This window comes from Macrobrachium nipponense, chromosome 46 (assembly GCF_015104395.2).
Source record: "Macrobrachium nipponense isolate FS-2020 chromosome 46, ASM1510439v2, whole genome shotgun sequence".
NCBI lineage: Eukaryota > Metazoa > Arthropoda > Malacostraca > Decapoda > Palaemonidae > Macrobrachium > Macrobrachium nipponense.
In genome coordinates this window covers 26,112,728-26,125,165 of record NC_061106.1, presented here as the reverse complement: position 1 = coordinate 26,125,165, position 12,438 = coordinate 26,112,728, and the positions used below count along the sequence as shown (strand labels likewise).

Genomic DNA, 12,438 nt, shown 5'->3' with positions numbered 1-12,438 from the left:
TCTGAGCCCAGACTTTCGCGAACCTCAAAAGTCTGGCTCCTACTGGAGTCTGGAGGACTCCTGTCTCACTGCGGCTTCGAGAATGGCCTTCGAGAAGATCGTCCTCTCTTGAAAGGCCTTCTACTCTTAGTTGCGGGTCTTGAGGTTGTTCTTCCTCGAAAGGGCTGTTGGAAAGACACCTTATTCGCTGTTCCCTCTCTCTTAGCCATCGGCACAGCCGGTTTAAGCCTCTTGGCGGACTGAGCAAGAAGATCCTGCGTAGCTTTCTCCGACAGTGATCTGGAAATGTCCCTCACTGTCTCCTGAGGAAAAAGGTATTCCGAGAGTGGGGAAAAAAGCAAAGAGGATCTCTGTAAGGGCGAAACAGACTTGGAGAGAAACGAGCTATAAACTGATCTCTTTTTGAGCACTCCTGCTCCAAAGAGAGATGCTACTTCTGTGGATCCATCCATGACTGCCTTGTCCAAGCATGAAAGGACACTTGATAACACCTCCATAGTCACGAACTCCGGATCTTGCGCTCTTTTTGCTAGAGCTCCTAAGGCCCAATCCATGAAGTTGAAGACTTCAAGTGTGCGAAATAGACCCTTGAGTAAATGGTCCATCTCGCACATTCCCCAAGACGCTTTAGCCGAAAGTAGAGAGCGTCTTCTAGATGATTCTACTAGAGCAGAAAAATCCGCGTTTGCGGAAGCCGGAAGGCCTAACCCCATGGGTTCCTTCGTGTCGTACCAGACACCCGGCTTACCTGTCAATCTAGACGGAGGACACAAAAACACCGTCTTACCTGCCTCCTTCTTAACCAGGAGCCAGTTCTCCAGATTCTTGATGGCCTTTCTCATAGATAGAGTTGGCCGCATCTTGACAAAAGAGGGGGATTTTGCCAACTTAGTACTTGATAGCAGAGATCCCGGAGAAGGAGGATCAGCTGAACACAGCGAGTCCCCAAACTCCTGAAGAAGTAATGCAGAAAGTCTCTTATAATCAGAGACTCCTACTTCTTTCGTCTCTTCCTCCTCCGAGACTTCCTCCAAGGTTACATTCGGAGAGGGAGACTTCTTCGGTGAAGAAGTCCTGGCAGGTATGCGACTCTTATCCTTCAAAGTTCAATACCCGAGATATGTTTCCTCGGCAAAGAACAAAACTCCGCTTTTCTCCGCTCCCTAGGTTCTTGATACCTACTAGGGGAGGATCTAGAGCCTGCGTTATTAGGCTCTTGGCGCCTATCCGGAGAAACACTCGTTTCTATTCTCGAGCGCCTACTATGAGTAGGGCGCGAATCCAAAGTCAGGATCCTTTCAGGCTCTTGGCGCCTGTGAGGAGAGGCCCTTGCGCCTACTCTTCTGTGACTCTTAGGAGTAGGCGCGCGCCTGACAAAAGGCTCCTTTCAGGCTCCTGAATCTTACGAGGAGAGGCGTCAGAGCCTACTCCTGATCTACCAGGATTAGGGCGCAAATCCCTGGAAAGGCTCGTTTTAGGCTCTTGCTGCCTTTGAGGCGAAGCGCTTGCGCCTACTCTTGATCGTCTTACAGGAGTAGGGCGCAGATCCTCGATTAGGCTCCTTTCAGGCTCTTGACGCCTGCTAGGAGAACGGTAAGCGTCCGCTCTAGATACTCTTCCAGGAGTAGGACGCGAACCCCTGTTTAGGTTCTTCGTAAAATCTTGGAACCTGCTAGGAGAGGCGCTTGACTCCCTTGAAGAAAGCCTATCATAAGGTCTCGAGTAACTTAACGAGACTCGATCATCCAGGCGTCCTATCGAACGTTGGCGCCTTCTAGAAAAATCATCCTTAGAAGGAGAACCTTTCTCGCTTCTATCTCTCTGAGCAGAGTGCTCTCGTTCTTTCCTACCACTTGCAGAGGAGATCCTACTCCTAGGAGATCGTTCGACAGATACGAACCGATCGTCTTCTCGCAAGGAGACTTTTTCCTTACTCCTACAAGGAGAGGATCTAGCGCCTACTTCTTGTCGCTTTGCGCTATGACTCCTAGCTTCAGAGCTTCTACGAGGAGAATACCATCTTCCCTGTCTCGACGAAGTTTCAAAGGAGTCGTCTACTCTAGGAGGCGAATAGGTTCTTACTGGAGAAGATCGCCTATTATACTCCTCCTTCCTAACAGACCTCTTGACTGGAAGAGAGGCGTCCTTCCTGCGAGAAGGCTCCTTGCGCCTACTAGTCGAAAGCGAGCCTACTAAAGAAGAGAGATTCTCTTGGAGGTCCAATAGGAATCTCTTAGTAGATGACCGAATCCCTTCTGGAGAGGATTCCGGATCCTTCATAGCCTTCTTAGGCGCAGGAGAATACTCCGGAAAAGGCTCCGGGCTGGAGTCAAGAGCGCCTTCTCCTGGAGGTTTCCAGGCTCTCTTGAGAGGGCGCGATTTGGAAGAAGAGCTCCATCCTCGTTTAGGAGAGGACGAATCAGAGTCGGAAAAACACTTCCTTAAGAGGCTTTTCCTATAGCTCTCTATAGCAGCCTGGGACGAGTCTACAGGACCTGCTGAAGGGACGCCTGACCATTGGGGATACTCTACATCCCCCTTGCGGCTTTCGACATTCCTCCTCCCCTGGGCATGGGAGTCTGAAAGAGGTCTAGGCCTAGGAGCGATGCGGAGTCGGTCAGACGCCCCCTCCACTGCACTGGGGACACTGCACTTATCACTAGACACTTCACCCTTACCTTGGTTTATATCTCGCAATTGCTGTTGCAAATTGCGGATTGAAGCTTCCACAGCGGCTCTCTCGGCAGACACATCTGCGGGTTCGCTGCGGGGGGAAGGAGCTGAAACCAAAAAGGAAGATGGCGAAGCTACTGCAGGGTTAGAAATACTATCCTGTTCCGCAGAACAGGATCTACTTGAACTTCTAGCTGAAGCTTTTCTAATCCTATCCTTTTCTAACTTTCTAACATACGAAGTTAGTTCTTTCCATTGTAATTCAGTTAAGTTCTCACATACATCACATGTATCCTTAACCGAACAATCCCTCCCCCTACATTTTACACAAACAGTGTGAGGGTCCAAAGTAGCCTTAGGCAACCTCACCTTGCATCCCTCATTTACACATACTCTAAACAGAGTTCCAGGTGTTAAATCGGACATAATTACTAACTAAATCCAACACAAAGCGTATGCCAACAACCAAAGATCAAATACTTCCCAAATAATCCTCGGCGAAGCAAGCAAGAAATTCTAAGCAGGAGCTACCAACAAAGTTGTTGTCAGCACCGGCGACAGAAAAATTCTGTCAGAAAACGGGAATGATTCCTATTACCGCCACCCAGCGGCGGTAGGGGGTGATCACCTGACCTACCTGTAGCGTGTGCCGCGAGTTTTGAATTCTGTCGGACGTCAGAGACATAAGCTAAGTATATATCTGCCAGGTAAGTTGCATGTGTAAAAATAGTATTTTCATGATAAAACTAAGTTTCATATTTAGTACTTACCAAGTAATTACACAGCTATATTTTTCTACTCTCCCAACAAATAAATATGGAGTTCGCGGAAGTGACTTACCTGCCCACTATTGGGAACAATAGGGACAACATAACAGAGGAGCTCACTTCTTTTGTGCCTACTGTCCCTTACTTATATCTGGTGATTGGCTCCACTCACAAACTATGCCAGTGCCACTCTCAGCCTAACAACTGTTATTTTGTGGTCACAGACAATTATGTTTTGCTCAATCACAGGACATTTTTACATCAATATCAGGCCATCTGTGCTTGATTTGCAATTTCCATTTATTCTTTCTGACCCATCCAGCTTCTTGATTCTTCTACTATTTATTGCTGTACCTGTGTACTTGGCCACTCCAGCCTTTTCCAGCTGTAGCAGCTTTGTCACCTTTTTAAGCAGATGTTACATCTTTCAATTCCTGCTTTGTTAAGCTGTCTGCAAATTGCTTGTAGTGGATTCTACTGCAGGATTTACAGCTGCAGCTGCAGGCTCTCCTGCTTAAGTGGGACCAACAGTTTCTCTGCCCACTTGTACAGCTTTCTTGACTCTCGAAAATGACCAAAATTCTTATTGCACCTCGCATATCAGTGCCAATTTCTCACTCTATCTCTGTAGTAGAAGCTCCTGCTGTTTTGACTTTTGTATAATCTGTTCCCATTTTGCCCATGATTACAACCAATCACCTGTTAACAGGAAAGCATACTGAAGTTTTGCTGACTGATGACACAACTGTGCTACGCCTCCCACTACCACTACATTCTTCCTATTGCTATGCCACGACTGGCTACTATTGCCTTGCCTCCAGCTGGGATTATAAGGTCTTTGGCACTAATGCTCCGCCTATAGGATATTTATTTTCCTATTGCTCCTTCTACTTTACCCAGACCTTTGATTACCATACCTGTTCAAGCAGAAGTTTACCAATTTTTATGGAAAGATCATGGCCACTACTTATATAGTGCAGCTCCTGACAATTCCCATCCTTTCGACTATCACCAGTCTACATAAAGCTTTGATACCCATAATTTCAGATACATACTATTCAAATGAGTAAGATGATAAGCCTAGATGAAATGTTGACTTCCAGCTTCAAGGGATAAAGTAGGTGGGGAGTGTTTGACATTTCTTTATCTTCACGTATCATCATCTTCCTATGTCCTTGTTCCTACACTAAAGGCAGTTACTCCTTGCCCACAGAAACAGCCCTCCTTCTCTTGCTGATGTCTAGTTCTGGTTCCCCAGCCAGAAAGTTGATTTTAAAATAAACTAAAGCCAGAGAATCCTGTCTGTGATAAGTAATGAAATATGATATTGTAATGATACAATTAAGTTTGTTCATACTTACCTGGCAGATATATATATAGCTGTATTTTCCGAAGTCCGACAGAAATTAAAAAACTTACGACACACGTAGTGGGAGTCAGGTGGTTAGTACCCATTCCCGCCGCTGGGAGGCGGGTATCAGGAACCATTCCCATTTTCTATTCATAATTTTATTTCCACTGTCTCCTGAGGGGAGGTGGGTGGGTACTTGATTATATATATCTGCCAGGTAAGTATGAACAAACTTAATTGTATCATTACAATATCATTTTGTTCATGAAACTTACCTGTCAGATATATATATAGCTGAATCCCATCTTTGGTGGTGGGAGTAGACAGAATTGAAGATTTTAGGAAACATATATATGCAGATAAATGATATCTTGATTCCTTACCTGTTAGCATAGCTGACTTCGTGGTTACTGCCATGTAAGTCTGCTTGTGCTACTAGAGTTGCCAGCGAGGTAGAGACCTATATAGCTGGTGCACTCAAGATGATCTGTCAACGGGGGCGTGACCACGATGTGACTAGACCATTGACCATACAATGAGGGCAACGAAGTAAAAAACCACCTGGCCTAGTCTACCAAAGGTATTCCACTACACTAGACTAAAGAAGGGAGATCCGCCTCGGGCGGTCAACCCCCACAACCACACACAATTAAAAGCTCACCTAACCACTAAAGGAAAGGATGAGTGCTACCTCCTGCCCCCAAAACAGTGTCTGCAGCGACGTATGGTCCAAGCGACGAGCAATGTTCGTATGTCGCTTTCACCTCCCGCAGGTAGTGTGAAGCGAACACCGAGTTGCTCCGCCAATATGTGGCACTCAAAATGTCACTGAGTGCCATATTTCTGTGAAAGGCTATCGAGGTCGAAATAGCCCTCACCTCGTGGGCATTCACTTTTAAAAGCTTCATGTCACTATCACTACATGTGGAATGAGCTTCCTTAATGGTGTCTCTCAAGAAGAAAGAAAGCGCGTTCTTTGACATGGGAAAATCAGGCTTCTTAACAGAGCACCACAAGTTGCCCGAAGGTCCTCTACAGTCCTTCGTTCTGTCTAAATAGAATTTGAGAGCCCTGACAGGGCACAGGACTCTCTCTGTCTCATTACCCACGATCTCTGTCAAACCCTTGATTTCAAATGTCTTGGGCCAAGGGTTGGACGGGTTTTCGTTCTTTGCTAAGAACATAGAGCTTAAAGAACAAACTGCATCAGAGTTCTTAAACCCAACATGCTTGCTTATAGCCTGGATCTCACTAACTCTCTTCTTCGCCGTCGCCAGAGCAGTTAGAAAAAGTGTCTTCCTTGTAAGGTTTCTAAGCGAAGCTAAGTGAGAGGTTCAAAATTACTGGACATCAAAAACTTTAGAACAAGTCTAAGTTCCAAGAAGGAACCCTTGGTTGAGGTACCTTCGAAGTCTCGAAAGACTTCAGAAGATCATGAAGGTCTCTGTTATTGGCTAAGTCCAGTCCTCTATGCCTAAAGACTACAGAAAGCACACTTCTGTAGCCTTTTATCGTAGGCACCGCTAAGCGAACTTCATTCCTCAAGTAGAGAAGGAAGTCTGCGATCTGGCTCACAGAGGTAGAGGTGGAGGAAATGCCTTTCTTCCTGCACCAGCTCCGAAAAACAGCCCACTTGGATTGGTATACGGCAATAGAAGAAGGTCTCCTTGCCGTTGCGATTGCTTTCGCCACAGGTCTTGAAAAACCCCTCGCTCTGGCCAACTTCTGGATAGTCTGAACGCAGTCAGACTCAGAGCGGGGAGGTTTTTGTGATACCTCTCGAAGTGGGGCTGTTTGAGTAGATCTATCCTTGGAGGCAGAGTCCTCGGAAAGTCTACTAGAAAAGACATGACCTCTGTGAACCAGTCGGGCCGCTGGCCAGAAGGGGGCGATGGGAGTCATCCTCGTTCCCTCTGATGCGCGAATTTTCCTTATTACTTCCCCTAGGACCTTGAACGGGGGAAAGGCATATACGTCTAGTCCCGTCCAGTCCCAAAGAAGGGCGTCTACTGCTACTGCTCCTGGGGTCTAGAAACTGGTGAGCAGTACAGCGGGAGTCTCGTTGTCCTGGAAGTTGCGAAGATGTCTACGAGAGGACATCCCCATAACTTCCACAACTCTGGCATACTTCCTGATGAAGGGTCCCCATCCGTCGGCAGAAGTTGACCTTGTCGACTGAGCAGATCTGCACGGGACGTTTTCTACCCCTGATATGAATCTCGTCAGGATAGAGACGTCGTGTGCCTTCGCCCATAACAGGATCTCCTTTGCAAGGAAGAACAGGGATCGAGAGTGGGTTCCTCCCTGTTTCTTGAGGTATGCCAGGGCTGTGGTGTTGTCCGAGTTGATCTGCACCACATTGCCGGAGACTTCGTTCTGAAAGAACTGGAGCGCCAGATGAACTGCTGCCAGCTCCTTGAGGTTTATGTGCCAGGACACCTGTTCCCCTCTCCAGGTGCCTGACACTTCCTCCCCCCCCAGTGTTGCTCCCCCACCCCGCGGACGACGCGTCGGAAAACAACACTAGGTAGGGGTTCTGAAGCTTGAGGGAAAGACCCTCTGCGAGCTTCAAAGGGTCGGTCCACCATCTTAGATGTTCCTTTACCTCTTCTGATAACACCAGAATCGAATCCAAAGTGTTTTGGTGCTTCCAATTGTCCGCAAGGAAGAATTGAAGAGGTCTGAGGTGCAACCTCCCTAGGGAAACAAACTTCTCCAGTGAGGAAATGGTCCCCAGCAGACTCATCCATTCCCTCACCGAGCATGATTCTTCCCCAGAAAGGTTGACACTTTGCTTAGGCAATCTAGTTGTCGCCCCTGGGACGGAAAAGCCCGAAAAGCCACTGAGTCCATCTGAATCCCCAGATAGACTAAAGACTGAGAAGGGGTCAGATGTGACTTTTTCGAGGTTCACCAGAAGCCCCAGGGACTTCGTTAACGACAAGGTCGTGTGAAGGTCCTCCAGACACCGTTCTTTCGAGGAGGCTCGTACGAGCCAGTCGTCCAGGTAGAGAGAGATCCTGACTTTGGAAAGATGAAGCCACCTCGCAATGTTCTTCATCAGTAGGGTGAATACCATGGGAGCAGTGCAGAGTCCAAAGCAGAGAGCCCTGAATTGAAACACTTTTCCTTTCAGGACAAACCGCAGGTATTTCCTGGACTGGGGGTGGATGGGGACGTGGAAATACGCGTCCTGGAGATCTAGTGAAGCCATCCAATCCCCCGGTCTTAAGGCTCCCATCACTGACTGAGGTGTCTCCATCTTGAACCTCTGCTTGATGACAAAGAGGTTCAGGTTGCTGACATCGAGTACCGGTCGCCATTCCCCCGACTGCTTTGGCACCAGGAACAGTCTGTTGTAAAATCCGGGGGAATTCAGGTCGGAGACCTGTTCTACGGCGTGTTTCACGATCATCTGATCTAACAGATCGTAAAGCACTTGTTGCTTTTTCTCCCCGATAAGAAGGAGACATGTCCCTGGGTGTCGTAGACAGCGGGGGTGGTTTCAGGAACGGGATCTGGTAACCCTTCTTTAAGATGTCCAAGGACCATTTGTCCGCACCTCTCTCTTCCCAGGCTTGCGCAAAAAGCTGAAGCCTGGCTCCAACCGGTGACTGAAGGACTTCTGCTTCACTTCTTGTTCTTGGCAAGCGCAGTGGCTCTGCCTCTGGAATGCCTCTTCCTCGAGGGGCTGGTCTCGAGGAAGAACTACCTCGAAAGGGCTTCGATTTCTTGAGAATCGAAACTCCCGAGGACGAAGGAACCGCAGGTCTCCTTGAAGATTGTGCGAGGAGATCTTGCGTGGCCTTCTCCTGTAGGCTGGTAGCAATGTCTTTTACCATAGCCTGGGGGAAGAGATGATCCGAAAAAGGAGCGAAGAGCAAATCTGCTTTTTGTGACGGAGAGACAGATTTAGCTGTAAAATTGCAAAACAGGGATCTCTTCTTCAAGAGCCCTGTGCAAAAGTGAGCTGTAAGCTCCTCCGAACCATCTCTGACGGCCTTGTCCATACACGACATTACGCTGGACAGCTCCCCCAGACTAATCGAGTCGGAACTCCTAGACTTGGCATCCAGAACTCCCAAACACCAATCTAGAAAGTTGAAGACCTCTAACGTCCGAAAGAGGCCTTTAAGGTGGTAGTCCATTTCCGTAGTAGACCAGGAAACTTTCGAAGAGGACAGGTGAGACCTCCTCGAGGCATCCACAATGCTAGCGAAGTCTCCTTGAGCTGACGAGGGAAGTCTAATACCTACGTCTTCTCCCGTTTCATACCAAATGCCAGCCTTCCCACTAAGTCTCGAAGGTGGCAGGGCAAAAGAAGTCTTTCCCTGAGACTTCCTTTTCTCCATCCAGTCATGGACCTTACGAAGAGCCCTCTTAGTTGAAAGGGACTTCTTCATTCTGACAAATGCCGAGACCTTGTTGATCTTGGAAGAAGAAAGTTGTGAAGGAGGAGAGCGAGGAGCTTCCGGGTGAAACGTATCTCCAAACTCTGATTGAAGAAGGCGGGTCAATACCTGGTAGTCGGAAGAGACTGCCGCCAAAGGTTTCTCATCATCCACTTCAACCGAAGCGTCGCTAACCTCTGCTTCCGACACAGGTGAAGTTGGAGGAAATAAGGCTGGACTAAGACTATCTGGTCTAAGTTTCCAAGAGGCGCGTTGCTGTGAAGTGGAAGGCAAAGCTGACTCCTTAATAGAAACTCCGGTCGTATCTCTAAGACCCGAAGTAACTTGCAAAGTCTCATCAAAAACAGGTGGGAGACGACGAAAATCCACATCTTCGTCCACCCGAGCGTCCGCTGGCGCACACCTGGCGTCCGCTGGCGCACACCTGGCGTCCACTGGCGCACGCCTGGCTGCAACTAGCGCGGGATTGGCGTCCACTCGCGCGCTGCTGGCGTCCGCTGGCGCACGCTTGGCGTCCACTGGCGTGCGAATGACATTTACTAAAGCGCGCTTAACATCTCGCGCGCGCTCTGCTTCCGCTGGTGCACTCTTAGATGCCACTGGCGTTCGCTTGGCTTCCGACCGAGCGTCAGGATCCTGAACTTGCACCGAAGCGTTCACGCAAGTATCGAGCTCTCGCACCGCAAGCTTACGAGCGGGTAATACCGCTTCATGCGCAGAGCGAGCAAAATCCTCTTCACGTCCTCCAGAGAGCCGCTGGGGAGTCGCACGAACTCTAGCAGGCGAAGAAAGTGGAGAGATAGACGAGCGAGGAGAGGGAGAGGGAGACCTTCTAGATCTCTTCACAGGCAGACGGTCATCCTTTCTCCTGGGACGTGGTTGCGTCCCTTTCTTAGCAAGAGCATCAGCAAGTTGTTGCTGCAAAGAGCGCAGGATCTTCTCAGTAGGAGAGGATTCATTGTCAGGTGATGGGGCTGATCCTGTGAGAAGACGAGGGGCGAGGGGACGCCTTCTTCCTTCTCCCAGAAACTGCCGTAGCACGCGCTCGAGAGCGACTGGGGCGCTCAACAAAGTCATCATCCGATGACTCCTTACGCTTCTTCTGTGGCGGGAAGGCTGCGAACACACTCTCAGGCGATGATCGCCTCTCGAGAGCCAAAACTGGACGTGAAGCGTCACGATCACCAACGCTCCTTTTCAGCGGGCGTGAAACAGAATGAGAGCTCCACCCCTTGTGCGGGGAGGAAGCCTCTGAAGAAGAGAAACACTCTTTCAGGAGACGTGCACGCGCATGCTCCTTGGCAGTCTGTGCAACGTCAACAGATACTGCCGAAGGCACGTCAGATCGGTGGGCGTTCCCCGTAACCCTCCTGCGGCTTTCGACATGCCCTCTCCCTGAAACCTGGGAGTCCGGCAGCGGTCTAGGCCTAGAGGCGAAATGGGGCCGATCTGACGCACCCTCCACCAACGAAGGAGCACTGTCACTGCACTTTGCACCTTCACTTTTGCCTTCTAAGGCGAGCACTTTAGATTCTAAATTACGAATCGACTCTAATGTAAGTGTAAGGGTATTACCCTCCACAGACACTGTTTTCAGGCCCGAAGGCAACACTACAGGGTTAGGAGTAGTGATTAAAGGAGGGTTAGTAGGAGAAACATGAACTTCCTGACGTTTACCTGAAACACTCCTGGAGGAAGACCTCCTTAACCTATCCCGTTCAAGCTTACGCAGATAGGACTCATACGCTCTCCATCCAGAATCAGAAAGACACTCACATTCCTTGCAGCGACTTTCATACATACAATCATGCTCTCTGCAACTCTTACACAAAGTATGAGGGTCTACTGATGCTTTCAGTAGCCTACCTCGACAATCACTCTTGGTACAAAACCTGGCGCTAGCCGAACTAGAACCAGACATCTTATTTAAAGAGAAATCAAGCCAAAATCAATCAATTCCACAATTAACGTGTGCCTAGCCACCGATCCAAAAGTCAAGATACCAAAAAATCAAAAAGGGGTACTTATAGTAGCCAAGTTTCCTAAATTCAAGACGGAGGTGCTGAAAACTGTGTTTACAACACCGGCGACAGAAAAATTATGAATAGAAAATGGGAATGATTCCTGATACCCGCCTCCCAGCGGCGGGAATGGGTACTAACCACCTGACTCCCCCCACTACGTGTGTCGTAAGTTTTTTAATTTCTGTCGGACTTCGGAAAATACAGCTATATATATATCTGACAGGTAAGTTTCATGAACAAATGAATAAGTATATCAATTCTGCTTGTTACTTTTATGTCATATGAATACGTATATGTAAAGACTACTACAATCATAATTTGCAAATAAAAAAATCTTATTAACTGCATGACAGAAGTTTTTCTGGAGGTAGCTTTTATAGTTCATGTTTCTTTTCATTTAAAATTAATGCAATAACTACCTTAGTACTTAAGAGCTCTCCACTATACATCTAGCTGGGTTAGTTTCCACTTAGAAATTGAATTTTACTTGAATATTTGAAGAAAAATTCTTATCCTAAAAACTATTCTATAATGTAGTTAATAAAATTTTGCATGCAATTTTTCTGATCCTGTTTTGAAATTTGATGTTCCTAAATTGATGATTTATGCTACAATTCCATTTACCCATTCTGATCTTCTTAGATCCAAAGTTAAACAAATCATTGAAAAGGAGTTCAGTTTTTAAAACTGAATTTAATTCTACGAATCCACTTAAGATTTGTGGCTTTTTTACCTATAAGGACATGCTACAAGACTTTTATGAAATCCAATATTATTTATAAATTCCAATGCCCAAGATGTCTTGGTAATTATAGTATTAGGAAATAGAAACCTACCACCATGAACCATTCTATGTACAAGAGATAAATCTCTGGCAGAAGCAGACACCCACACTGGAGAACAGTATTACAGTAAAGAAAGTACTACATACAATGACCTAAAACAGGTTACAGTGTTCCCCCCTTACTCACGGGGGATGGGTACCAGACACCACCACGCATAGCTAGAATCTGCGAATAGTTGAAACCCCTATGAAAAACGCTTCAAACTGCCTATTTCGTTAGTTAAAACTCAAGAAAAACCCACTAAGAATGTTTATACCTTTTTTTTTAATAGTTTTATCACAAAAAGTGCATTTTATGATGAAATTGATAAAAAAATACAGGAATTTGTGGATACTTCTCAGAAAAATACAGCAACTAGGCGAATTT

At 47.3% G+C, this 12,438-nt stretch overlaps 1 protein-coding gene across 3 annotated transcripts in view; it reads right to left on the bottom strand.

Moving 5' to 3' along the window:
• Positions 1-12,438, bottom strand: part of LOC135214819 (WASH complex subunit 1-like) — a 192,864-nt gene that overhangs the window by 156,035 nt on the left and 24,391 nt on the right. The gene's annotated exons all lie outside the window — the stretch shown is intronic.